The 27868-nt window shown below is 44.9% G+C and overlaps 1 protein-coding gene and 1 long non-coding RNA gene across 2 annotated transcripts in view; both read right to left on the bottom strand.

Annotated features, from left to right (window-relative positions):
- Positions 1-27868, bottom strand: part of MYT1L (myelin transcription factor 1 like) — a 901397-nt gene that overhangs the window by 117028 nt on the left and 756501 nt on the right. The window lies entirely within an intron of this gene.
- LOC115467177 lies at positions 549-15493 on the bottom strand. The gene is made up of 2 exons (XR_003941655.1): positions 15193-15493; positions 549-1427 (listed from the first exon to the last, which is right to left on the bottom strand). It is a non-coding gene; the product is annotated as an uncharacterized LOC115467177 (long non-coding RNA).

The raw sequence follows: 27868 nt of genomic DNA, 5'->3' as shown, positions 1-27868 counted from the left end.
TTACTTGCAGAAATGCTTTATAAAATTACCTCAAGAGAATACATTGTGTTGGATTGGCAGAATATAAGTGTTTTGTAAATAAATAAAATAAATGCAGAAAAATGCTGGCATTTGAGGCTTTTTCATGTTTTCAAGATGAACCCATTTGAAAAAAAACATTTTGCAAAACTGCCTTTTTTTCAAGTAGTTAACTTCAACATTTATTCAGCTATGCTTGAAAGCTTATAAAAAATTTCAGTTAATGAGTTCCTATAATGCAATATGTTGCAAAGCAGTTCATTAATTGTGAATTCAGTTGAATGGGCAAGATAAGTTTGCTAGTCAATCTATACAAAAATATGTCTTCATCTTAATAGGATTAGGTTTTTATTTCTATCTGGATCCAAAGCGAACTTGCTCATGAAAATTTGCTATGGAGGCTCATTTTTATCTGTAGCAAAGTTTTGCTAAAACTGAGTTTTATCCTAAGGGAAGTTCCATTGTACATTACCCTCCTAGATTGAAGCTTGTGGATACCATGATAATACTGTCTCTATGTCACATGTCACTACTCTTTACAGCTTTTATTTGTCAAACAAGGAATAAAAACAATATCAGAAACAATTAATAGATTACAGTGTAGCATTTATATACTTTGTTTTGCACCCTTTCCCTTTTACAATACTATTTTCTCTAACCATGAATCCAAGATCCAAGCATCCTATGTTCAAATTATTGTAAAATAAAATGAGATGCATTTTTATTTTGTGAAAAATAGGTGCCATTCTGCAATCAGAAGTCATACAGCATATTTCATATTGCCTTAGTTTTGTATGTTTCACATACTAAAGTTACATTCAAGATGATCTGCATCATAAATAGCCATAAACAGTAACACGTTTAGACTCATCACTTTATTGAAATGTCTTTAGGTAATAAGTTCGTTGTCTAGCTCAATTTTTGAAATAGAAAATTTCCAGTTTTAGAATGTGTTTCATTTTAAGATGGAGTTTCTTTTTTCAGTATGAAAAATTATGAGGGTCTTAAAAATGACAGCATTGTAGATTCTCTTTGTTTCCACCACAGATCTTCCAGTTACTTGTTTGCCCCCTGCTGCTTTCCACAGTACAGCCATATTTCAGTTTTTATTTTTAATGTTGTACTGTATGTTTGTTTGACTCAAGCTGGATATTACCATCTTCTAGATCCTTGGGAAAAGAGATGATGTCATGTTGTTACCACTTCCCCATTGCACAATTTTGGTGTCCTCTCTGAATTGTCTGGAGGTTTACAGCAATAGCAATCTTAAAAGTTATAATTAGAGTCCGTGAACCAAGTCTTTTTTTTAAATCATTGCACTCCCTAAACAAAAAAAGTTTGTGACCAATTCTGGAAAAAGCAATGCGTTTGGAGAAGTTTTAAGGTGGGTGTCAACGTCTGCAGATGGTCTGTAAGAAAATATAGATCAATTTTATAACCCCATTACTAATTAAAGCGAAAGTATTTTGGGGGTATAGTTTGAGGCATTAAAAGCATTTTGTAAAGCGAATGCTACATACCTGTAGAAGGTATTCTCCGAGGACAGCAGGCTGATTGTTCTCACTGATGGGTGACGTCCATGGCAGCCCCTCCAATCGGAATCTTCACTAGCAAAGTCCTTTGCTAGTCCTCGCGCACCCGCGCGCACCGCGCATGCGCGGCCGTTTTCCCGCCCGAAACCGGCTCGAGCCGGCCAGTCTCGTATGTAGCAAAAGAGAAACAAGGGAAGACTCAACTCCAAAGGGGAGGCGGGCGGGTTTGTGAGAACAATCAGCCTGCTGTCCTCGGAGAATACCTTCTACAGGTATGTAGCATTCGCTTTCTCCGAGGACAAGCAGGCTGCTTGTTCTCACTGATGGGGTATCCCTAGCCCCCAGGCTCACTCAAAACAACAACCATGGTCAATTGGGCCTCGCAACGGCGAGGACATAACTGAGATTGACCTAAAAAATTTACCAACTAACTGAGAGTGCAGCCTGGAACAGAACAAACAGGGCCCTCGGGGGGTGGAGTTGGATCCTAAAGCCCAAACAGGTTCTGAAGAACTGACTGCCCGAACCGACTGTCGCGTCGGGTATCCTGCTGCAGGCAGTAATGAGATGTGAATGTGTGGACAGATGACCACGTCGCAGCTTTGCAAATTTCTTCAATGGAGGCTGACTTCAAGTGGGCTACCGACGCAGCCATGGCTCTAACATTATGAGCCGTGACATGACCCTCAAGAGCCAGCCCCGCCTGGGCGTAAGTGAAGGAAATGCAATCTGCTAGCCAATTGGATATGGTGCGTTTCCCTACAGCCACTCCCCTCCTATTGGGATCAAAAGAAACAAACAATTGGGCGGACTGTCTGTGGGGCTGTGTCCGCTCCAGATAGAAGGCCAATGCTCTCTTGCAGTCCAATGTGTGCAGCTGACGTTCAGCAGGGCAGGAATGAGGACGGGGAAAGAATGTTGGCAAGACAATTGACTGGTTCAGATGGAACTCCGACACGACCTTTGGCAAGAACTTAGGGTGAGTGCGGAGGACTACTCTGTTATGATGAAATTTGGTATAAGGGGCCTGGGCTACCAGGGCCTGAAGCTCACTGACTCTACGAGCTGAAGTAACTGCCACCAAGAAAATGACCTTCCAGGTCAAGTACTTCAGATGGCAGGAATTCAGTGGGTCAAAAGGAGGTTTCATCAGCTGGGTGAGAACGACATTGAGATCCCATGACACTGTAGGAGGCTTGACAGGGGGCTTTGACAAAAGCAAACCTCTCATGAAGCGAACAACTAAAGGCTGTCCTGAGATCGGCTTACCTTCCACATGGTAATGGTATGCACTGATTGCACTAAGGTGAACTCTTACCGAGTGGTCTTGAGACCAGACTCAGACAAGTGCAGAAGGATTCAAGCAGGGTCTGGTGTAGGACAAGAGCGAGGAGCTAGGGCCTTGCTGTCACACCAGACGGCAAACCTCCTCCATAGAAAGAAGTAACTCCTCTTAGTGAATCTTTCCTGGAAGCAAGCAAGATACGGGAGACACCCTCTGACAGGCCCAAAGAGGCAAAGTCTACGCTCTCACATCCAGGCCGTGAGAGCCAGGGACCGAAGGCTGGATGCAGAAGAGCCCCTGCGTCCTGCGTGATGAGGGTCGGAAAACACTCCAATCTCCACGGTTCTTCGGAGGATACTCCAGAAGAAGAGGGAACCAGATCTGACGCAACCAAAAAGGAAGCAATCAGAATCATGGTGCCTCGGTCTTGCTTGAGTTTCAACAAAGTCTTCCCACCAGAGGAATGGGAGGATAAGCATACAGCAGGCCCTCCCCCCAATCCAGGAGGAAGGCATCCGATGCCAGTCTGCCGTGGGCCTGAAGCCTGGAACAGAACTGAGGGACTTTGTGGTTCGCTCGAGATGCGAAGAGATCCACCAAGGGGGTGCCCCACGCTTGGAAGATCTGGCGCACACTCGGGAGTTTAGCGACCACTCGTGAGGTTGCATAATCCTGCTCAGTCTGTCGGCCAGACTGTTGTTTACGCCTGCCAGATAAGTGGCTTGGAGCCCCATGTCGTGACGGCGAGCCCAGAGCCACATGCTGACGGCTTCCTGACACAGGGGGCGAGATCCAGTGCCCCCCTGCTTGTTGACATAGTACATGGCAACCATGGTTGTCTGTCTGAATTGGATAATTTGGTGGGACAGCCGATCTCTGAAAGCCTTCAGAGCGTTCCAGATCGCTCGCAACTCCAGGAGATTGATCTGTAGACCGCGTTCCTGGAGGGACCAGCTTCCTTGGGTGTGAAGCCCCATCGACATGAGCTCCCCATCCCAGGAGAGACGCATCCGTGGTCAGCACTTTTGTGGCTGAGGAATTTGGAAAGGACGTCCCAGAGTCAAATTGGACCAAATCGTCCACCAATACAGGGATTCGAGAAAACTCGTGGACAGGTGGATCACGTCTTCTAGATCCCCAGCAGCCTGAAACCACTGAGAAGCTAGGGTCCATTGAGCAGATCTCATGTGAAGGCGTGTCATGGGAGTCACATGAACTGTGGAGGCCATGTGGCCCAGCAATCTCAACAGCTGCCGAGCTGTGATCTGCTGGGACGTTCGCACCCGCGAGACGAGGGACAACAAGTTGTTGGCTCTCGTCTCTGGGAGATAGGCGCGAGCCGTCCGAGAATCCAGCAGAGCTCCTATGAATTCGAGTCTCTGTGCTGGGAGAAGATGGACTTTGGGTAATGTATCACAAACCCAGTAGCTCCAGGAGCGCGAATAGTCATCTGCATGGACTGCAGAGCTCCTGCCTCGGACGTGTTCTTCACCAGCCAATCGTCGAGATATGGGAACACGTGCACCCCCAGCCTGCGAGTGCCGCTGCTACTACAGCCAGGCACTTTGTGAACAACCCTGGGCGCAGAGGCGAGCCCAAAGGGTAGCACACAGTACTGGAAGTGACGTGTGCCCAGCTTGAATCGCAGATACTGTCTGTGAGCTGGCAGTATCGGAATGTGTGTGTAGGCATCCTTCAAGTCCGAGAGCATAGCCAATCATTTCCCTGAATCATGGAAGTAGGGTGCCCAGGGAAAGCATCCTGAAACTTTTCTTTGACCAGATATTTGTGTCAGGGCCCTTAGGTCTAGGATGGGACGCATCCCCCCTGTTTTCTTTCCACAAGGAAGTACCTGGAATAGAATCCCAGCCCTTCTTGCCCGGATGGCACGGGCTCGACCGCATTGGCGCTGAGAAGGGCGGAGAGTTCCTCTGCAAGTACCTGCTTGTGCTGGAAGCTGTAAGACTGAGCTCCCGGTGGACAATTTGGAGGTTTTGAGGGCCAAATTGAGGGTGTATCCTTGCCGGACTATTTGGAGAACCCACTGATCGGAGGTTATGAGAGGCCACCTTTGGTGAAAAGCTTTCAAACCTCCCTCCGACTGGTAGGTCGCCCGGCACCTGACACTTGGATGTCGGCTATGCTCTGCTGGAGCCAGTCAAAAGCCTCGCCCTTGCTTTTGCTGGGAGCCGCGGGGCCTTGCTGAGGCGCACGCTGCTGACGAGAGCGAGCGCGCTGGGGCTTAGCCTGGGCCCGCAGGCTGTCGAGAAGGAGGATTGTACCTACGCTTGCCAGAAGAGTAGGGAACAGTCCTCCTTCCCCCAAAAAAATCTTCTACCTGTAGAGGTAGATGCTGAAGGCTGCCGGCGGGGAGAACTTGTCGAATGCGGTATCCCCGCTGGTGGAGATGCTCTACCACCTGCTCGACCTTCTCTCCAAAAATATTGTCCGCACGGCAAGGCGAGTCCGCAATCCGCTGCTAGAGTCTATTCTCCAGGTCGGAGGCACGCAGCCATGAGAGCCTGCGCATCACCACACCTTGAGCAGCGGCCCTGGACGCAACATTAAAGGTGTCATACACCCCTCTGGCCAGGAATTTTCTGCACGCCTTCAGCTGCCTGACCACCTCCAGAAAAGGCTTGGCTTGCTCAGGGGGGAGAGCATCAACCAAGCCCGCCAACTGCCGCACATTATTCCGCATGTGTATGCTCGTGTAGAGCTGGTAAGACTGGATTTTGGCCACGAGCATAGAGGAATGGTAGGCCTTCCTCCCAAAGCAGTCTAAGGTTCTAGAGTCCTTTGCCCGGGGGCGCCCAAGCATGCTCCCTAGAACTCTTAGCCTTCTTTAGGGCCAGATCCACAACTCCAGAGTCGTGAGGCAACTGAGTGCGCATCAGCTCTGGGTCCCCATGGATCCGGTACTGGGACTCGATCTTCTTGGGGATGTGGGGATTACTTAGTGGCTTGGTCCAGTTCGCAAGCAATGTCTTTTTCAGGACATGGTGCAAGGTACAGTGGACGCTTCCTTAGGTTGGAGAAGGATAGTCCAGGAGCTCAAATATTTCAGCCCTGGGCTCGTCCTCCACAACCACCGGGAAGGGGATGGCCGTAGACATCTCCCGGACAAAGGAAGCAAAAGACAGACTCTCGGGAGGAGAAAGCTGTCTCTCAGGAGAGGGAGTGGGATCGGAAGGAAGACCCTCAGACTCCTCGTCAGAGAAATATCTGGGGTCTTCTTCCTCTTCCCACGAGGCCTCACCCTCGGTGTCAGACACAAGTTCACGGACCTGTGTCTGCAACCTCGCCCGCTCGACTCCATGGAGCCACGTCCACGATGGGGGCGTCGAGAGGTAGACTCCCTCGCCCGCATCGGCGAAGCTCCCTCCGCCGACGTAGTCGGGGAGCCCTCCTGGGAGGTGGCCGCAGTCGGCACCGCACGCGGTACCGACGTCGGGGACCCTCACCCCGGGCGATGGGCCAGCCGGCGCCATGCTCGACGGTACCGGAGGCGCAAGCACCGCCGGTACCGGAGGGGTAGGGCGCAACAGCTCTCCCAGAATCTCTGGGAGAACGGCCCGGAGGCTCTCGTTCAGAGCAGCTGCAGAGAAAGGCATGGAGGCCGATGCAGGCGTCGACGTCAGAACCTGTTCCGGGCGTGGAGGCTGTTCCGGGCTGTCCAGAGTGGAGCGCATCGACACCTCCTGAACAGAGGGTGAGCGGTCCTCTCGGTGCCGATGCCTGCTGGGTGCCGACTCCCTCGGCGACCCAGAGCTCTCGGTGCCGACGCGGGGAGGAGACCGGTGTCGATGCTTCTTCGACTTCTTCCGAAGCATGTCACCGGAGCTCCCCGGCACCGACGAGGAGGACGTAGAATCCATCCGTCGCTTCCTCGGGGCCGAGGTCGAAGCAGGTCGATCCCGGGGGGGCTGTACCGCAGGAGCCCTCAGGGTAGGGGGAGACCCACCCGAAGGCTCACCGCCACCAGCAGGGGAAAGGACAGCCCTCACCTGCACTCCTGACGATGCACCACCGTCCGACGACATCAGCAGACGAGGTCCCGGTACCACCGACGCCGATGCAGCTATCCGATGTCTCGGCGCCGATGCAGAGGGCCGATGCCTCGATGCACTCGATGCACTGGCGGCCGAGGATGAAGGTCTGGACGCTGACGACGTCGATGCACTCGATGACCCCGGTGCCGATGCCGACGAAGAGCCCGAGAACAAAACGTTCCACTGGGCCAATCTCGCTACCTGAGTCCGCCTTTGTAACAGGGAACACAGGCTACAATTCTGAGGACGGTGCTCGGCCCCCAGACACTGAAGACACGAAGAGTGTCTATCAGTGAGCGAGATTACCCGGGCGCACTGGGTGCACTTCTTGAAGCCGCTGGAAGGCTTCGATGTCATGGGCGGAAAAATCACGCCGGCGAAATCAAAATCCGAAATGACGAATTTGAGCACCAAAACTTTGAGGGAGAAAAAATCTCGACCGAGGCCGAAAAGAGGCCTACCCCGACGACGAAAGAAAACTTACCGGGGCAAAGACTGGAAGTACGGGAAGGGGCAAACGAAACCCAAGGGGGTTTGCGGAGCACTTTCCGAACGAATTTAAACTTTTCCGAAGAAAAAACACGTCGATTTGAACAACGGACGCGCGAGGTCGACTCTCCGGGGCTCGACACGGCAAAAACACAGCCGTACCGAGTGCGGACGAAAGAAGACTGGCCGGCTCGAGCCGGTTTCGGGCGGGAAGACGGCCGCGCATGCGCGGTGCGCGCGGGCGCGCCAGGACTAGCAAAGGACTTTGCTAGTGAAGATTCCGATTGGAGGGGCTGCCGTGGACGTCACCCATCAGTGAGAACAAGCAGCCTGCTTGTCCTCGGAGAACTATGTTTATTGCTCATGTCCTAAAAGCTATCCATTTTTTTTAAAAGCCCAATCACATGTCTATGGAGCAGGAATGTGGAGGCTTGTATCAATGTTATGCATGATCTGTACATTTGCAATGCAAAAGGAATATTCTGTGATTTGTGTCATATCTTCAAATAAGAAATGTCAGCATGTTACCAAATACTGCTCCATTATTGTCTGACTTTTAAATGACACCTGCAGAATGCAATTATAGTTATTTTATAAATAATCTTTCACATATAACTATACAAACAGTACTTTAAGATAGAATACAGGCATATTTTCTTGAATACTAATGAATTACCTTGATCTTGGAAAAGTACCTGATATGAATCAGCATAACGTCAGGTTATTAGAACATTTACACAATTCTGATTTTAAACCTATAGTTCTCCATTGACAAATAAGATGCATTTTTCACAGAAGTGGAAAATGTTATTGGATTGCTGTGAGATAATACAGCTTTCCCAGAGATCAAAACTATTTTAAACTTGAACATGCATGATCCTTCCTATATGCAGCCCCTTGATCAATCGATCTATCTATCTATCTATCTATCTATCTATCTATCTATCTATCTATCTATCTATCTATCTAATCCCATATTCCCAGAGAACAACAACTATCTCCTTGACTATGAGACAGAGAAAAGGCTCTGCAAGTTCAGATTCAGGTTCTAAAGCACTACAAAATAAGGAAAATTCCAGCAGGTCCTCCTCTGCTCATGTTTCCTCCATTCCTTTACACAGTGGCATAGGAAGAGTGGGGCGGTGGGGCGGTCTGCCCCGGGTGTACGCCGCTGGGGGGGGTGTCGGCTCCGCTTGTTCACTGCTCTCTTTGCCCCGGAACAGGTTACTTCTTGTTCCGGGGCAGAGACAGCAGGGAACCAACGGTCCTCCCGCCTGCCCCCCTTGGTAAGACTACGCTCTGGGGGGGAGGTTGCGCACTCCGGGAAGGGGGGTGCGTTCGCGTTCCAAGGGGGGTGCGCCGTGCTGCACCCGGGGGGGGGGGGGCAGAGCAGCGAACCGCCCCGGGTGTCAGCTGCCCTCGCTACGCTTCTGCCTTCATATAATGCCTTCAAGAGCCCTATCAAGAATGGGTAGCATCATAAATCTTCTGGCTTGGCATTAGTATTGACTGAAACCTCTTTACGTAAAGCCAGAATGGCTGCTGACTGGTTAAATAGCGCTTAACTGGCTATCCACCGATATTGAGCAGGGGATAACTGGCTAACTGCCACTGAATATCCCTGGTTAATTGCTAGCAGATAGCCTGTTATATTGCCCAATATAACTGGCTTTCCACCTATTTTTAAAGCCAGTTTAGCAGCCATATTTTGCCACATGAAAACGTGGGATATCTTTGACTAGTTTAAAGACAACTGGCTAAGTCTGAATATCAACTTAGCCATTTATCTTTAAACAGCCCAAATATAAACCAGATATTCAATGCCGGTCACCAGAAACAGCTCAGCATTTAATATTCTGGCTCCGCGCCGACTGCGGGAGTTAGCCAGTCTAACTCCCGCAGTCTGAATATCGGCCCTAAAAGGCTTAATATTCAGAGTGATTTAAGTGGCATTTACATGGGCAGTGATGCTGAACATTGACACTTAGCGGCCATTTTAAAAGTGGACAGGAGAGGGGCATTCTGGAGGCAGAGTCAAGGGAGCTGAGAGCTATACGTATGCTGGCAATATTCAGTGCCAGTATCTGCATAGCTAACTGGACATCTAGGGCTGTATAAACAGCAAACCTAGCTACTTGGTTGGCTATGTGGATGCTGGCATTGAATATCGGAAAGCACCCACATGGTTTCTGGGTAGAGGCCAAAGGTGTGGTTGAGATCAACTCCCTCCCACAAAATATGAGCCCCTCCTGACCGTTACCAATGTGATGCAACCCCACGCCTCAAACATGAGTGGTCCCCCTCGTGACATCCATAAATGCTGATGCCCCTCTTGGTAACACTGCAATAGCAGACTGCTCCTTGTGGCACCCCCCGAGAACAGACTCTCTCTTCCAGGTACCACCTCTTACCCAGTTTATAGGCTCCCCCTATGGTCTACCTTGTGCTTTCTAGTGGTCCAGTGGGGTAGACCAGGTAGAAGTGAACCCAATCTCTCGTGTCCCTAGTGGCTCCATTTGTAAAATTGCCACTGCAGGCTCTAGCAGTAGTCTTGCAGTTCTACCACTAAAGGTCAGGTTTCTATATAGCTCACATTGACCATTTTACAGAAGGAGCTGCAGGGGAAGGAGTGAGTGGGATTTTCTCCTGCCCAATTTACCCCACTGGATCACCAGAGAGCATAACATAGGTCCTGGGGGGTCCTACAGGTGTATGTGTGAAGGAGGTATTGGGAGGCAGGGAGGTGGTGATGGTGGAAGGTCTGCTGTTGGGGACAGTTGTGAGTGGGGATTGGGGAGGGGGAGAAAATGACTGATCCCTTTATGTAGGTCCCAGCCTGTATTCAGTCAGAATCCACATAAGTATCTTTAAAAAAATACTGAACACTGACAGCTGAATATAGACTGGAAAACCTACAGGGGTTTTTCTAATACCCATCCTGGTAAAGACCCATGCCTGTTAGGCTCATTCTTTTTAAACCATTTAGGTAAGAAAGACTTCTATGCTGCTGCACATCAGCTTTACATGGTACAGTAGGGGCAGAATTCTATAAATGACATTGAAAAATGGGCACTGGAAATGATTGGTACTAAGTGCTATTCTATAGAAGGTTTGAACTATTTATATAATACTGCTTAGTGCTGGTTGCTGCTCGAACCCTGGGCACCAGACTTATGCCTGCTGAAACCTGGTATAAATTACAGCGACCAAGTTGGGCACAGAGACCCATTATTCTATAACACTGTGCATAACCTTTTAGAATGCCCATAATCTGCTGATGCCCCTCCCATGGCTACACCCCCTTTTCAGTTACGTGCTGTGAGATTTTGGCAGCCGCTAATATAGAATAGTACACAGCCAGATGAACGTACAAATCCTGATTGGTGCCAATTAACATCAATAATTGGTTGTTAGCATCCAATTATTGATAGTTAACAGCTTGTTAGCCAATTAAGTTTTGCACATGCATCTCAGAAGCATGACCAAATCTAGGCACCATATATAGAATACAGGGGTATATGCATATCATTTTTGAAACAGTACAGACATTTTCCTATGGTCTAGCACTCCAAATTCAATCACAAATTCTGATCATCTTAGCAAAGGTTGAGTGCAGAACATACGAATGATATCTAGTTTACGTCTCTTGTGTCATAGCTTCAGCCCATGCAAGGCTGTTCACATCAAAATGGTTGTTGCTTCATGGGGAGAAAAAGTAAGAGACTGTGGATTTCATAAAAGACAACTGCTCCACCTTACAACATTCATCAATGGTTCAACCAATTTCTTTGTCTTCTTCTCGATGTATTAGAACTTCCCAGTATTTCCAAAGTTATTACTACCATGAGAGAGCTACAGCACATTCAGCATCCTGTCTTTTTTAAGCCCTGTCAACAGGACAGAAGCCAGCCAAAGCATACCATGCCTGCTCAACTGAAACAGCAGCCATCCTTTTCACTCCAGTGTCTTTCACAGCCAGTATTTCTTCTAAACCTATTCCCTGCCCTACTAGGAGGTTAGGTTCACTTCTTCCTTCACCAGTGACAGAAAATTGCCATGGATTCCTAGGCTCTTGACATAAAACACACAGGCTACCAGCTGAGGTTTCTTAGGCAACCTTCCAGTCAACACTTGTGATGATCTCAGCTATCCAAGGCCTACTCTAATCTGTTGGAAAAGAGATCAGTTATCTTCTACAGCCCAATGCTATAGAACCAGTGCCTCTCCATGAATGAGCTAAGATGGCTTCCAATCCAGGTTCCTGATTCTCAAGAAAACAGGAGACCTGTGCCCATCCCCGACCTCTGGGATTTCATTCTGTCTTTTTCTGCAAAGAAAAAATTAAAATGAACACTTTTCCCGCCATTCAACCTTTCTACCACTTCAGCTCTCAAAAATGCTTATGCTTACTATATCTCCAGTTTCAACACTGCAACAACCACTATAAGTACAAGGCCCTACCTTTTTGACTCACATTGGACCCAGAGGTTTTACCAAGTATTTTGTAATTGTGATTACAAATCTTTACAAACAAAGTTATCTAGTTTTTCCTACCTCTGCAAGTGGCATTTTGCAGCCTCCTCAGCGAATCTTGCATTACTTAGGTATGAGACAGTTATCTTGGCCCAGAGTCTGAGTTTTCCAATCAACTCCCAGAATTCAAATTTATACCCTACAAAAAGACTTTATCAATAGAGTCCACTGTAGATAGAATGCAAGCAATGGCATTCCTACCACTGGACAGATTGCATTTCTTGGTGCTGCATGTCTGCCAAGGATGGACCTTGATGAAAGTCAAAGCCAGATCCTACTTAAAGATGTTGGGTTATATGTTCATTGCAGTGCATGTAGTTTCTTTTGCTTATCTGAAAATGAGATGGCTTCTATGTAGTGGTGTGCTGGAGCAGGCTCTCACAGGCTCTCGAGAGCCGTTTGTTAAATTTTTAAGACTTTTGGGAGCCAGTTCTCCATGGCTACTTTAACAAATGGATCCCAAAATGTAAGCTTTGGCCCCTCCTGAATTCTCTTTTACTTTGCTGGCGAGAGAGAGCCCCCTGTTAACAATTTACCAGCACACCCCTGCTTCTATGGAATCTAAAGTTCCAATGGACTAGCAAACTCAACCTCTATTCACCAAACTGTGTCCTTCATGTCTGTTTTAAAATATATTGCAGTGGTGGATGTCTAGCAACAACCTCACACAAAGTCTTTTCTTCCCTTTGCTGGCATATCATTCTGTCCAGACAATGGATGCTTCAAACCCAGGCACAGAAGTCTGTTTAGACTCCCATCTCATTCACAAGATTATTCAAGTCCAAACAGCAACTCTGCATCAATCATTTAGAGCTCTGAGTGTATTTTATATTCTTTGAGTCTTTGTCCATCTCATTCAAGGCCACTCATGTTTCACAAATGAAGGAACCATGGTTTATATCCACAAGAGGTTGAAACAGGATCACTTCATCTGTGAAGAAAAGCAGAAAATATATGGGATTTTGTCATAGCAAATCATATCCAATAGTGGCCTAGTGGTTAGGGTGGTGGACTTTGGTCCTGGGGAACTGAGTTCGATTCCCACTTCAGGCACAGGCAGCTCCTTGTGACTCTGGGCAAGTCACTTAACCCTCCATTGCCCCATGTAAGCCGCATTGAGCCTGCCATGAGTGGGAAAGCGGGGGTACAAATGTAACAAAAATAAAAAGTAACTTCTCCATGGAAACCCAGGCCAGTTATATTCCATGTATTAAAAAAGGAGGAATGAAGACCAAACAACAGCTGGCATGGTTAAAACATGAGGTGAAGGAAGCTATTAGAGCTAAAAGAAAATCATTCAGAAAATGGAAGAAGGATCCAACTGAAAATAAGAAACATCATAAGGAATGGCAAGTCAAATGCAAAGCACTGATAAGGAAGGCAAAGAGTGACTTTGAAAACAAGATTGTGTTGGAGACAAAAACTCATAGTAAAAGCTTTTAAGGTATATTAAAACCAATAAGCTGGCAAAAGAATCAGTTAGACCACTAGATGACCGAGGGGTAAAAGGGGCACTCAGGGAAGACAAAGCTATAGCAGAGAGACTAAATGAATTCCTTGCATCAGTCTTTACCAAAGAAGATTTGGGAGAGATACTGGTGCCAAAGCTGATGAGTCAGAGAACTGAATGAAATCTCTATAAAACTGGAAGATGTAATGGGGCAATTTGACAAATTGAAAAGTAGCAAATCGCCTGGACCAGATGGTATTCATCCCAGAGTACTGATAGAATTGAAAAATGAACTTGCAGAACTATTGTTAGTAATATGTAATTTATCTTTAAAATGAAGAATGGTACCAGAAGATTGAAAGGTGGTCTATGTAATGCCAATTTTTTAAAAAGGTACAGAGGTGATGCGGGAAATTATAGACCAGTGAGCCTGACGTCGGTGCCATGCAAAATAGTAGAGAATATTATAAAGAATAAAATTACAGAGCATATTCAAAAGCATAGATTAATGAAACAGAACCAAGTTGGATTTAGTGAAGGGAAATCTTGCCTCACCAGAAGATAAAGGTGAGCCAGTTGATATTGTGTATTTGGATTTTCAAAAGGCATTTGACAATATACCTCATGAAAGACTCCAGAGGAAATTGGAGAGTCGTGGGATAGGAAGTAGTGTTCTATTGTGGATTAAAAACTGGCTAAAAGATAGAAAACAGAGAGTTGGTTTAAATTGTCAGTATTTTCAGTGGAGAAGGGTAGTTAGTGGGGTTCCCCAGGGGTCTGTGTTGAGACCGCTGCTTTTTAACATATTTATAAAGTGATCTAGAGATGTGAGTAACTGGTGAGGTAATTAAATTTTCTGATGACACAAAGTTATTCAAAGTTGTTAAATCGCAAAAGGATTGTGAAAATTTACAAGAGGACCTTAGAAGGCTGGGAGACTGGGCATCCAAATGGCAAATGATATTTAATGTGAGCAAGTGTAAAGTGAAACATGTGGGAAAGAGGAACCCAAAGTATAGTTACGTGATGCAAGGTCCACGTTAGGAGTCACCGACCATGAAATGGATCTAAGCGTCATTGTTGATGACACATTGAAACCCTTTGCTCAGTGTGCGGCGGTGGCAAAGAAAACAAATGGAATGTTAGGTATTATTAGGAAAGAAATGTAAATAAAAAATGACATTATAATGCCTTTGTATTGGGTATGGTGTGACCGCAGCTTGAATACTGTGTGGAATTCTGGTCACCGCTTCTCAAAAATGATATGCTGGAATTAGAAAAGGTATAGAGAAGGGTGACAAAAATTTTAAAGGGATTGGGACCACTTCGCTATGAGGAAAGGCTAAAGCAGCTAGGGCTCTTCAGCCTGGAGAAAGGACGGCTGAGGGGAGATATGATAGAAATCTATAAAATATTGAGTGGAGAGGAATGGGTAGATGTGAATTGTTTGTATACTCTTTCCAAAAATGCTAGGACTAAGGGGCACACAATGAAGCTACAAAGTAGTAAATTTAAAACAAACCGGACAAAATATTTCTTCTCTCAACATGTAATTAAACTCTGGAATTTCTTGCCAGAGAATGTGGTAACAGCAGTTAGCTTATTTGGATAGCTTCCTAAAGGAAAAGTCCATAGGCCATTATTAGGATAGACTTGTGGAAGATCTGCTGCTTGTTTCTAGGATGGGCAGCATAGGATGTATTGTACTGTTTTGGGATCTTGCCAGGTGCTTGTGACCTGGATTGGACACTATTAGAAAACTGGGCTTGGTGGACCTTCGGTCTGTCCCAGCATGGCAACACTTATGCACTTATCCTATATAATAAAGCTCACCTCCAACGTTCTGAGGCTGCCTGGTGGCTTCCGGTGGTGGTGTCCTTCATCGAGTAGATAGTGACATCAGGGAGAGGGGAGAAGCCGCGAGTGTCCAATGTGGAGGGGGAGGAGTAGGGAAACACGAGGAGCGTGTTTCCCTATTCCTCCCCCTACCTCTGCCCAGGAATCCGAGACGGCGATCGGCATCGACCCTCCCGCGCACACTAACTGCCCTCACAAAAACAAAAGATCAAGGTGGAGCGCATCGCTACTCACTCGAGATGCCGGAGGTGGATAATAGTGACGTCAGGGAGAGGGGAGTCGCCCCCTCGCATTTGCCGTCGCTCCCCCCTTCACTCGCCCCCCTCCGTCTGCCACCGGCCCGCCGCCCAGCCCCTCACAGCGCCTCTCACCTCGAGTGAAGGCGCTGCAGCAGGCACCAGCTGATCATTTCCCTTTGGCCCTCCCTCCTTCCCTCCCTGTGTCCCGCCCTCGCAGAATTTACTCAGAAGAGGGCGGAACAGGGAGGGAAGGAGGGAGGCCCGAAGGGAAACGATCAGCTGTTGCCTCTGCTGCAGCGCCTTCACACGGAGGTGAGAGGCGCTGTGAGGGGCTGACCCCACCCCCAAAGCAACACTGACCCCCCTCCAAGCCCCCACCGTTGCTGCACCTCCCACCGCACCCCCTCCGAGTCCTCCCGATGTTCACAGCTCCTCCCACCAGAAAGAAGAGGTGAGCCTATTTAGTTCCCTGTAAGCAAGGAAGCCAATTTGGTTGATCTCTGTTTCCATTCTCCCGCGCAGCTGTCATTCCTGTACACTCAAAATAAAACAAGCAAACGTATGAGCTGCTGCATCCAGGTTGTCGTTCTTTATTATTGGTCCATCTGTAACAACTCTAAAGCTGTTTCATTTGGACCCCCCTCCAAGCCCACAGCCACTCCCTCACAGTTCCCCATCCGCCCCCACCCCAAACATTCACACACACACACACACACACACACACACTCTCTCTCTCTCTCTCTCTAGCACACACACACACAAAAACAACTGATAGCCACCAAAAACATGACCTGAAGGATCCCTCACTTTCAACCCATCACCACAAGAACGCAGACCCCCCCTTCAAAACCCCCTCGCCACTCCCTCACAGTTCACCATCCCCCACCCCCCCTCCCTAACATTCTCACTCACACACACCATCACACCCTCCCAACTAGCCAACCCCGCCCACCCCTCTCTTTCTCACACCTCAAACAACATTCTGAAAACAAAAACACAATATCTATCACACACACAACAACACTTCACTAATGACAACAAGCCACCATACGACCTGGAGGCGGTGGGGCACCACAAGCAAGCGGCGGCCGACCACAGGGCCGTGGAAAACACCTGGAAACTTATGCATAAAGTGGTGAGTTGCAGGGGAATGGGAGAGGGGAGGGGAGAGAGGACGGCCTGTAAATCGGACGAGAGGAAAGGTGGCCGTGGAACTCGGAGGGGAGAGAGGGTGGCATGGGACTCGGAGGGGACAGAAGAACACAGCGAGGGAGGGATAATCTTGCTAACGCCCGTCTGTCTCACACAGTCTCACACACACATACACTCTGTCACACACTCACACATTCACTCTCTCTCTCACACACAGTCACTGTCAAACACACTCTGTCAAACATACACACTCAAAGGAAAACCTTGCTAGCGCCCGTTTCATTTCTTACAGAAACGGGCCTTTTTTACTAGTATATATATATAATGAAGTGGCTGACTGACTCAATAGTCCTTCAACCACATAAGTGGTTCCTCCATAACAATGTCCTGTAGTCTATCTTTCATCTTGTGGGACTCCTCAAATAGATATATTCACCAATATTGAAAACAAATAGCTACTACTTTACTGTTCAGTCTACCCATCCCCAGATCGACTGTCGAGAAATGCTCTAGTAATACCCTGGGATTTGCCTGTATTTTGTTTATCCCCCAATGCCACTCACTGCAAAAGTCTCTACACAAGTTTCAACAGAGGCCAGGCTCGCACCTGTCATTACCACTCACGGAAGAGTGGATAATGGATTATCCCTGTGGAGGTGCAATGGATGAAGTCATCACTCCATGCTGGATCTGGCCTGTCACGTCCAAGGAAGATGGTGCTGATAGTCCTGAGACAGAGTAGACCACTGACACAAAAGGTCTACTGCAGAGAACGAATGTGCGCTCGGGCCCAAGGAACCACTTTGAGTATTCTGCCTTGGACCCCAGGACCTGAATATAATCCCAGGCCTGCAGCCAAAACTGTTTCTGAAGTTTGGCCCAACAGATGTCCATGAGAAACACACTGCCCTGCGTCATGTCTAAGCAGACTCCCAGATACTCCAGGGTCTGGGTAGGAACCAGATTGCTCTTTGAGAGACTGATGACCCAGCTCAGAGACTGGAGGAAATAGATCACTCGTGAGGTGGCCTAATGACTTTTGCTGAACAGAGGAAGACTTGACCAGCCAGTCATCCAGCTAGGGATAAACCCTGATCCCCTCTTTCCTGAGAAACACCACCACCACCATCATGACCTTGGAAAAGGTGTGAGGAGCTGTGGAAAGGCCAAAGGGCAGTTCTTGGAACTGAAAATACTGCGTAAGAAGCGCAAAGTGAAGGCAGTGACATTGAGGAGGCCAAATGGGAATATGAAAGTATGCCTACTTCAGATCCAGTGAGGTCAAAAATTCCACTGGCTGCATTGCTGTCAGAAGTCTCCATGTGGAAATGCCAGACTTGTAGAAACCTGTTGACCAGTTTGAGATTGAGCACTGGATGCCAGGAACCGTCTTTCTTGGGAATCACAAAATAGATGGATTAACGCCCCTGCCCTCGCTTTGTGTCCAGAATTGGAACCACCGCCCCTAAGTCCTGCAGTGACTGGAGGGTGACAAGGACTGCCATCACCTTGCTCCAGGCATTGCATGGGGACTCCAAGAAAAAATGTTAGCCAGTTGCTTGTCAGCACGAAAGGACTGCTTTGGCTGGTACCTGGGCCACTGGAAGGAACCCGAGCACCCAGGACTGTACCACTTAGAATCCTTAAGGAATGAATGCGCTTGGCTGGACCTATAGGAGCACCGGGTCCTGTCCTCAGGCAACCACTGTGACTTAGAATCCCCCAAGTCCTTGACCAGTTTCCCCAAATCCTCCCCAATGAGGAGCCTACCACGAAAGAGAAGCTTCGTAAGGTGCTGCTTAAATGTCGTGTCTACTGTCCTTTGGTACAGCCACAACAAGCGGCATGCCATGCTAAGACCATCTACTTGGCCAAGGCCTTAACCAAATCATACAAGGAGTCAGCCAAATAGGCCAGCCCTGACTTCATAGCGGGAAAATCCACCGGAGTGGCCGGATCAGGAAGGGGAAAAGACATGGTGTCCTGGAGAAACAAAGTGGAAATCTCAAAAGAGAGCTTCAAGGATGATTCCAACTTCCAATTCTGGGCATCCTTCAAAGCGATGCCCCACTCCACTGGCAGGGCAATCTTCTTAGTCACCACTGCCAATGGTGCCACCACTGGTGCCACCAGTGCATCCACCTTAGGAGCCTGAAGATTCTCCAACTCCTGTTGGGAAATGGATAAATACGGGATATAGCCCTCGCCACACACACAAGCCCCATCTGGAGTGGCCCACTGTGCAGAGATCAATTCCTGAATAGTCTCATCCACTGGGAAGGCTTTCAGAGGCATCATAGTACTAGCTATCTTAGCATTCAATGAAGATTGTGCAGGGGCCTCCGAAGATGAAATATCCAGCACTGCCAAAGCCTTAGTAATAATGGAAGGCAGCTCCTCATGGTGGAACATGCAGACTGCTGTGGGATCATTAAACTTGTCCAGGGGCCTTCCTCCAAATCCTCTGACAAACCAGAAGGTTTAGAAATGGCTGAAACAGCTCCCTCAGAGGGATCTGGGGAAGGAGGGGAAACCAAGTCCATCCCAGCAAGGGGATCCATCCTCCTCCATTTGGAAAGGAAGTCAGATGGAAGTGAGGGAAAAGACTGAACAGCCCCAGCACCAAAAGAACACCTCTTAAGAATATAGGCTTGATGCATTAACAAGATTAATTCAGGAAAAAAGGATTCAGGTGCAGAAGACCCTGAATCCCCAGGACAGAGAGGTGCAGCAGCAAATCCTGCCAAAATGAGGGGCCCTGGAACATCAGTAGCAGAGATATCAGACAGGGAGCCTGCAGCATGTGTCTCCATAATGGCTACCATCATGGACCCCGATGTGGAAGGGGAGGGGGAAGACCGTTCCAAGAACAGGAAAGACTCACCCGTGTGGGTATCAGAAGGTCCTGCTACTTCCCGCACTAAACTCAACTCTCTCTCTCTACCCCGCAAACAACCGGAACACTGCCTTGATGCTGCTCTTCGCTGACCATAGCAAGAGCAGCACTTAAGGAGTTCTGCCGCCATGGGAGCAATAAAACTGGCAAACCGTGACAATAAAAACCCAACAGTAATTAAAAATTTAGAGGCACAGGAACAAAAAAAATCAGGCACTCGCCAAACTGTAGGTTTCTCTGTCCAGGCTGTGCAGGCAGCACTGGAAGATATGCAGCTCCTCACTCCCCCGTCCCTACTCAGAATCCGTAGAAACAGCCCAACAGTTGAAATGCCCCCTCTGCACTGTAGCTACTTCCACTGAAGAGCAAAAACAGCCCTCTGTACTGTAGAATCTTTTTTTTTCGTTGTTATGGGGATTGAGTCCTGTGAGGCAGGAAAGTGAGGAAGCAGCTGGGGAGGAGAGAAGCAAGGGAGGAAAGGACCTAGCACCACCAGGTGTACTCCTAGGCCAGGCACCATGGCCTAAGTACCCCCAGACTTAACTGAGCTAAGAGAACCCAGAACAGGAACCACAGCTGAGGATGAGTCCAGGAGCTTGAGAGATTCTGTCCTCTATCTGTTGGAAATAGAGAACATACTGACTGTTCCAGGAGTGTACCATCCTATAAGAGGCACACTTCAGTTCAATGTTCTCTATCTGCACCTGCTGGTAGATGGACACAACCCACAAGTATTTTGATTCATCCGCTGCTGATGACAAGGAAAGTGTTATTTCTATTGGCTCTTACTTCAGTATAGAAAAATAAATGACTTGCAAGCTCTAGGTACATATATACCTTTTGTTATAACAAGGTAATTCTCTGAGCTCATCCTAAATTCTTATCAAAAGTATTAATGCCTTTTTAATGTCAATGAGAATCAGTATTTCCTGTTTTCTCCCTGAAATCTCAAAAGAATCCACTCAAGAAATCTCTCCATAATTTGGACTGTAAAGGGACTCTCACTACCTCAAAAAAACCTGAGTCCATGAGAAAGTCTACATAGTTGTTTATCTCCCTTGATACAACAGATATTGCATTCCAGTATCAAAAGAACTTTAACTAATTGATATCTAACATCAAATTCTATTATGAACAAGCTAATGCTCCTCTCGTCTACAAGGTGAAATCTCAGCAAATAGAACCACTACAGCTCTTTAACCTTTTATTTTTGCAACTTCACATCCATCACAAGTAAACACTTGTTACAGAAATGTAGATGAAAATTTTACAATTATAAAAAAGAAGACAGTGCAAAATATACAGTAAACAATACATTAGCCCACAATCCTATAGAAGGGGAGTGGCCCCAAATAAAAATGGAGGGGAAATACAGTAAAATAAATTCATTATGAAAAGGAAATAGGCGTGAACTACAAGACCATATTTTCAACTAAGCCTTCAACTATCTACATCCAGCACTAGAATAGGCGTGGAAGTAAAAGACCACTTATCTTCTTTGCATGCAGGAAAAAGGATAACTAATCAGGAAAACATAATTAATTCCTAGGTATTTGACCAAAGGATATCTTAGGAATAAAGCTGCTCCAAATGCACTTTTCCTGGTACTTCCATCATTTTTGTGTTATATTAGCAAGATCTATTTTATATAGATTTTCAATGACCCATGAATTTATTTCCCATATTATAAAAATATATAAATATAAAATTGTGTTCAAACACTTATGGCATCAGAAATGTGGCATGTTAAGATACCTTCAAGACAGAGGACTCTAAATCAGAGGTTCCCAATATATAATATGTGTACCCCAAGGGGTAGGTGAGATATTAGCAGAGGGTATGCAGCACCCCGGCAGCACACATCCATGTAATAAACTTTTTCAGGATGTTGGTGTCAGGGCCTCGTATTCAAAGCCAAGTGCCACATCTCTCCTTCCTTGTCCCCTGATTCAGCAGCATCTCTCCCTAGTCCTGTACCTTTCCCATTCTACCCCCCTCCTCCAAGTCCATCCTAACTTACCTCAATCACTGCCAGTAGTGGCAGTGCAGTGATTCAAACAAGAGCCTTGGGGCCTTCACTAGGCTGTACCCTGCCTCCTCTGATGCAATTTCCTGTTTCTAAGGAGGCAATGACAGCAAAACAAAATAGAGGAGACAACAAAAGTAACAGCTCTGGGAGTATATGCAAAAAGATCTCACACAGGTAGTTGTCCAGGAGAAAACCTTTATTGACACCAGTATTGGGTCCATACTGGTGCCAATAAAGGTTTTCTCCTGGACAGCCACCTCTGTGGGATCTTTTTGCATATACTCCCAGAGCTGTTACTTTTGTTGCCTCCTCTACTTTGTTTTGCTGTCATTGCCCATTTGTGAGCCAAACAAAAAAGGAGAAGAAGACCTCACATAGAGATGAAGGACAAACAAAAAAGTCAGGTTGATGCCAGGAGGATATCTAGTAGCCTTTATTAACAATAGCAAAAAACAACCTGACACAGCCGTGTTTCGGTACAAAGGCCTGCCTCAGAGGCCAAGTAAATCTACATAGGAAATAAAAGTACATATTAAACAAACATGAATGAGTGAAAACTTTGAATATAACAAAACTTTCATTGAATAATAAATTAGCACATAAAGAAGTTGTGTTAAGTGACACTTGGATAAAATCTACATACAGTTGCAGTACATAAAGTGGATAATAACCACATAAGAATTTCCTAAAATTGACTCTAAAATAATATAATGTGGATGGCATTTTAAAATGATATAAAAATGATGTTATAAAATAAAGATGCGCTGTCGCTGACATGAGAGAGGATATAGCACAGAGTTGCAACTGAACGCTGCTTATCATTATTGCTATATGTGTCCAAAATTAGACATCTTTCATGTAATGAAGTGCTGCTGTGTGACCGGGAGTGTAGAGAAATAAATGTATTGGCTATACAAGTGCTAAAGAGAGTTGAATTTGAATGCTAGAAGTACAGTGTGTATCACAACTGAGTGAAAAAAGTGTATGTACCAACACAGGAGTGAAAGGAAGGCAAAGGTGAAAAATGCCATTGGAGTCACAGAAAGCAACGTCATTGTGTTAAAAAAAAGTGGCCAAAAAACAACAATATAAACTGTGGCATTGGATGCTTGCATGCAATAATGTGAGCGATGAAAAAAAATATATCTATGTGTATATGTCTAGATTGAATGATGTTACAAACGACCTGTGAAACAAAAAATCTAAGGGACTGGCATATAGTAAATATCGGTGAAACAAATAAGCAATGCAGAATAAACATGGGGGGAGGCATGGTGCAGAGACAAAGTCATGCTAATGTCAATTTTGCTATTTAACCAATGAGACTTTATGTATTCCCCATTTGCAAGATTCACGTCACTGACATTTGCCGGTTTGGCATTTTTGCAGTTCAGCGGTATTGCTCTATTGAGGGTAAGCACTTTTTTGAGGTTTATTTTCATGTATTTTTAGGAGCAGTTCCAAATAGCATTCTCTTCTTTCCTCACTACTTAACCCCCTTTTTTCTAACATACTGAACCGGTTTTTTCATGTACCTTTTTCATATACCTTTCTAGACCTCATGGGTACTTTCTGTTCTGACATCCCGACAGAACCACTTAAACATTTTACTTTTACGCACTGCCCTTCTCATTTTTTTGTTGGCTTTGTCACCGCACTATGCCTCCCCCTTTTTCTAATTTTGCATTGCTTGTTTGTTTCACTGATATTTACTATATGCCGGTCCCTTAGATTTTTTGTTTCACAGGTCGTTTGTCACATCATTCAATCTAGAGATATACACATACATATATATATTTTTTCATCGCTCGCATTATTGCGTTCAAGCATCCAATTCCACAGGTTTTATGGCTGTTTTTGGTGCCTTTTTTTAACACAAAGACGTCACTTTCTGTGACTCCCATGGCGTTTCAGTTTTTCACCTTTGCCTTCCTTTCACTCATGTATTGATACATACACTTTTTTCACTCAGTTGTGATACACATTCTACTTCTAGCATCACAATTCAACTCTCTTTAGCGCATGTATAGCCAATACATTTATTTATTTCTCTACACTACTGGTCACATAGCAGTACTCCATTACATGAAAAATGTCTAAGTTTGGACACAAATAGCAATAATGATAAGCAGCATCCAGTTGCAACTCTGTGCTATATCCTCTCTCATGTCAGCGACAGTTAATCTTTATTTTATAACATCATTTTTATATCATTTTAAAATGCCATCCACATTATATTATTTTTAGAGTCAATTTTAGGAAAATCTTATGTGATTACATTTATATTTTATTCTACTGTTTACTCCATATGTTGTTACCCAGATATTATAGGATTTCCGCAGCCTGGACTTGACTCTTTTGTTAAGGTGTTGCGCCATAACATAAGAGGTATTTTATGTTTCATTTAGAATACATGAATATGTTGCATATGCTTTTATATATAGCTTTCATCTTAATATACCATTTCCTCATCCAAACATCAAAAATGCATGGTCTCACACTATATATACAAGTTATCTATCTATATATATATATATATATATATATATATATATATATATACACACACAGAGATTGTCAACACTTATGTTTTATTTTTTGAACTTTTATTTCTATTATTCACATATTGTCCACTTTATGTACTGCAACCGTATGTAGATTTTATCCAAGTGTCACTTTACAGAACTTGTTTATGTGCTAATTTATTATTCAGTTAAAGTTTTTTTATATTCAAAATTTTCTCTCATTCATGTTTGCTTTATATGTAATTTTACTTTTATTTTCTATGTAGATTTACTTGACCCCTGAGGCAGGCCTTTGTGCTGAAACATGGCCGTGTTGGGTCTTTTTTTGTTGTTGTTAATAAAGACTACAAGATATCCTCCTGGCATCCACCTCACTTTTTTGTTTGTCATTGCCCATTTGTGTACATGATCAATTCTGTTATCTATGAAAATCGGTTTTTACAGGTCAGCAACGATGCTTTACACTGTTCAGTTCAGTGGAGTGCCATAAGCAACAGTTCTTGTTTGGTAGAACATCTTGAACATTCCAGATAAATTATTGCTATAATTATTGTTTTATTTTAGTTTTTATAAATTATTTTATTTTAAAAAGCATTTGAATTCAACTTTTCAAGCAGCTGAGTAAATCAAACCAGAGTACAACAAATGATGAAATTTGACAAGTTGTAGACTTATCTCAATCATTTGCTCACTGACTATATAATTTTAATAGTGGAAACAATTGTTTAAATTTAGAAACTGTTCACTTATGTGCATGCATAGCTAAGATAAATGTGCCACTTGTCCTACTGCTTACTCACTTCTAAAATAGAAATTTAGAAAATCAGATTGTTTAGAATATAATTAAACATTTTATTTAGTTTATAATTTGCAATAATATGATGCGCATGGAATGTTAAAAAATAAATTGCAATAGGAAATTAGAGAAAATGAAAAGCTTGAATTGATTTGAAACAAAGAATAGAGGATTGTCTTTTACACACATGGAGCCTCTTTCACAAGGCCGCACTACTGATTATTGGTGCGGCTCAATTCCTATGGGCTTCCTCTCATTTACTGCCCAGGAATCACTAGCGCGGCTTTGTAAAAGAAGCCTATGATGAGGTTAGGTGAACTGGAAAGGAAAACCCAGCTTATAATATGGTAGTTTTCTTTTAACCATACCAAAAATAACTTTAGCATTCAAGAGAAACCACTATTTCTTGCAGAATTCTTGAGACCAGTATAAGAATAATTCAAAGCTGTTATAGTAACTGTGCATAATGGATTGAATCTGTTTTCTATTGAGAATCTGCAAAATATGCAGAATATATCATTAAAAATGCTATTCCATGTATAGAAGTATGAGCATGTCACAGAGTTGCTTATTTCAAAATGGATGGAGAACAGAGTACAGAATATCATTATGCCATTCTAGGGCAGAGATTCTCAATACAGTCCTCAGGGCAATCCTAGCCAGTCAGGTTTCAGGATATCTACAGTGAATAGGCATGAAACAAATTTGTTTGCTTGTCCTGCCTCTTTTCTATACTTGTGAATATTTTGAAAACCCATCTGGCTGCTGAGTGTGTTCCAAGGACTGGGTTGAGAATCACTGCTCTGAATGTCTTTGGTGCAGCCCCATTTCTAAAAGGATATAGCAGAACTAGAAAATACTGAGAGAAAGGAGTATAAAATAGTAAAGGAGATGGAACGTATGAGAAGGGGAAAGACATATGAGGAGACTGAAGACCTGAATATGTATATAGAGGAAAGGAGAAAGAGGAGATATGATACATTCAAGTCCTTGGAAGGTATTAATATACATACAAACCTCTTCCAGACACGTAGGGGTGGCAGAACTAAAGAACATGGATTGAAGTTGCAGGGCAATAGGAGTAACGTCAGAAAATACTTGTTCACAGAGAGGATACTGGATGCCTGGCATAAGTACATAAGTACATAAGTAGTGCCATACTGGGAAAGACCAAAGGTCCATCTAGCCCAGCATCCTGTCACCGACAGTGGCCAATCCAGGTCAAGGGCACCTGGCACGCTCCCCAAACGTAAAAACATTCCAGACAAGTTATACCTAAAAATGCGGAATTTTTCCAAGTCCATTTAATAGCGGTCTATGGACTTGTCCTTTAGGAATCTATCTAACCCCTTTTTAAACTCCGTCAAGCTAACCGCCCGTACCACGTTCTCCGGCAACGAATTCCAGAGTCTAATTACACGTTGGGTGAAGAAACATTTTCTCCGATTCGTTTTAAATTTACCACACTGTAGCTTCAACTCATGCCCTCTAGTCCTAGTATTTTTGGATAGCGTGAACAGTCGCTTCACATCCACCCGATCCATTCCACTCATTATTTTATACACTTCTATCATATCTCCCCTCAGCTGTCTCTTCTCCAAGCTGAAAAGCCCTAGCCTTCTCAGCCTCTCTTCGTAGGAAAGTCGTCCCATCCCCACTATCATTTTCGTCGCCCTTCGCTGTACCTTTTCCAATTCTACTATATCTTTTTTGAGATACGGAGACCAGTACTGAACACAATACTCCAGGTGCGGTCGCACCATGGAGCGATACAACGGCATTATAACATCCGCACACCTGGACTCCATACCCTTCCTAATAACACCCAACATTCTATTCGCTTTCCTAGCCGCAGCAGCACACTGAGCAGAAGGTTTCAGCGTATCATCGACGACGACACCCAGATCCCTTTCTTGATCAGAAACAGTGAGGGAATTAAAAAATGCATGAGATAAACACAGCGATGCCTAAACAGAAAGAGGATGGAAACACAACATGGATTTTGAGGTGTGTTGGGAAAGAGTAGTGGGAACTAAGGCCAATACTAGACAGACTTCTACAATTGTGTTCCATAATTGGCAATAGACAGATGAATATTAGGCAACTCCAGTATTGCGAAACAAAGGCCAATACCAGACAGACTTTGACAGTCTATGGGGCTTATTTTCAAAGCACTTAGCCTCCCAAAGTTCCATAGAAACGTATGGAACTTTGGGAGGCTAAGTGCTTTGAAAATATGCCTCTATGTCTCACAAATGGCAAACGGCAAATGAAGATTTGTAACTTAAGTATTGTATGTCACTTTTATTATCATATGTTGCAAGTGAGAGTGCTATACAACTCAAGGAGGGGGAAGACATCTTAAATAGCAAATTATATACTGTTAGCAATACTTTCATTATAATTAGCCTCTATATATTTTTCTGCTGTCATATACTATTATTATGAAGGGGTAATAAGAAAAGAAGTTTATGGGGTTATTGAAAGAGAAGGCTGTGCAGGGCAAATGCATGTATGAAAGGAGAGAAAAGAAATTGAGGGCTGTGTGTGGAATGAGGAGTAACAGAGAGGAAATAAAAAGATTATGTAAAGAGGAGGTAAGGACAAATGAAGTTAATGTGATTATGACAGAAGCAATATACTGTGAAGGGAGACTGAAAGGGAAAGAGGAAAAAAGAAGGTTTCAGAAGACGAGAGGAGAGGAGAGGAGAGGAGAAAAGAAAACCTAACAAAGGGATTGATGAGGAGAAAGTAGGTGTAGTGGACAGGACAGAAAAATGGTGAAGATTCATTTTATATAAAAGGAGATGAAAGGGCAAAACAAAGGGGAGGAGAGAAGATAGGAAACAGTAAAAAAAAATTATCAAATGGAGTGACAATAACATAGACCAATGGGAAAAAGAACAGAAAGAGAAAAACTCCAAGCATATTGAAAAATATATTTAATAATTTTTTATACTTTTTTCATATTCTACAGTATTTTTATTCACTACAAAAAATAATTTTGGGTAGTAG

Source organism: Microcaecilia unicolor, chromosome 3 (assembly GCF_901765095.1).
Source record: "Microcaecilia unicolor chromosome 3, aMicUni1.1, whole genome shotgun sequence".
NCBI lineage: Eukaryota > Metazoa > Chordata > Amphibia > Gymnophiona > Siphonopidae > Microcaecilia > Microcaecilia unicolor.
This window is presented reverse-complemented; position numbering and strand designations above follow the sequence as displayed.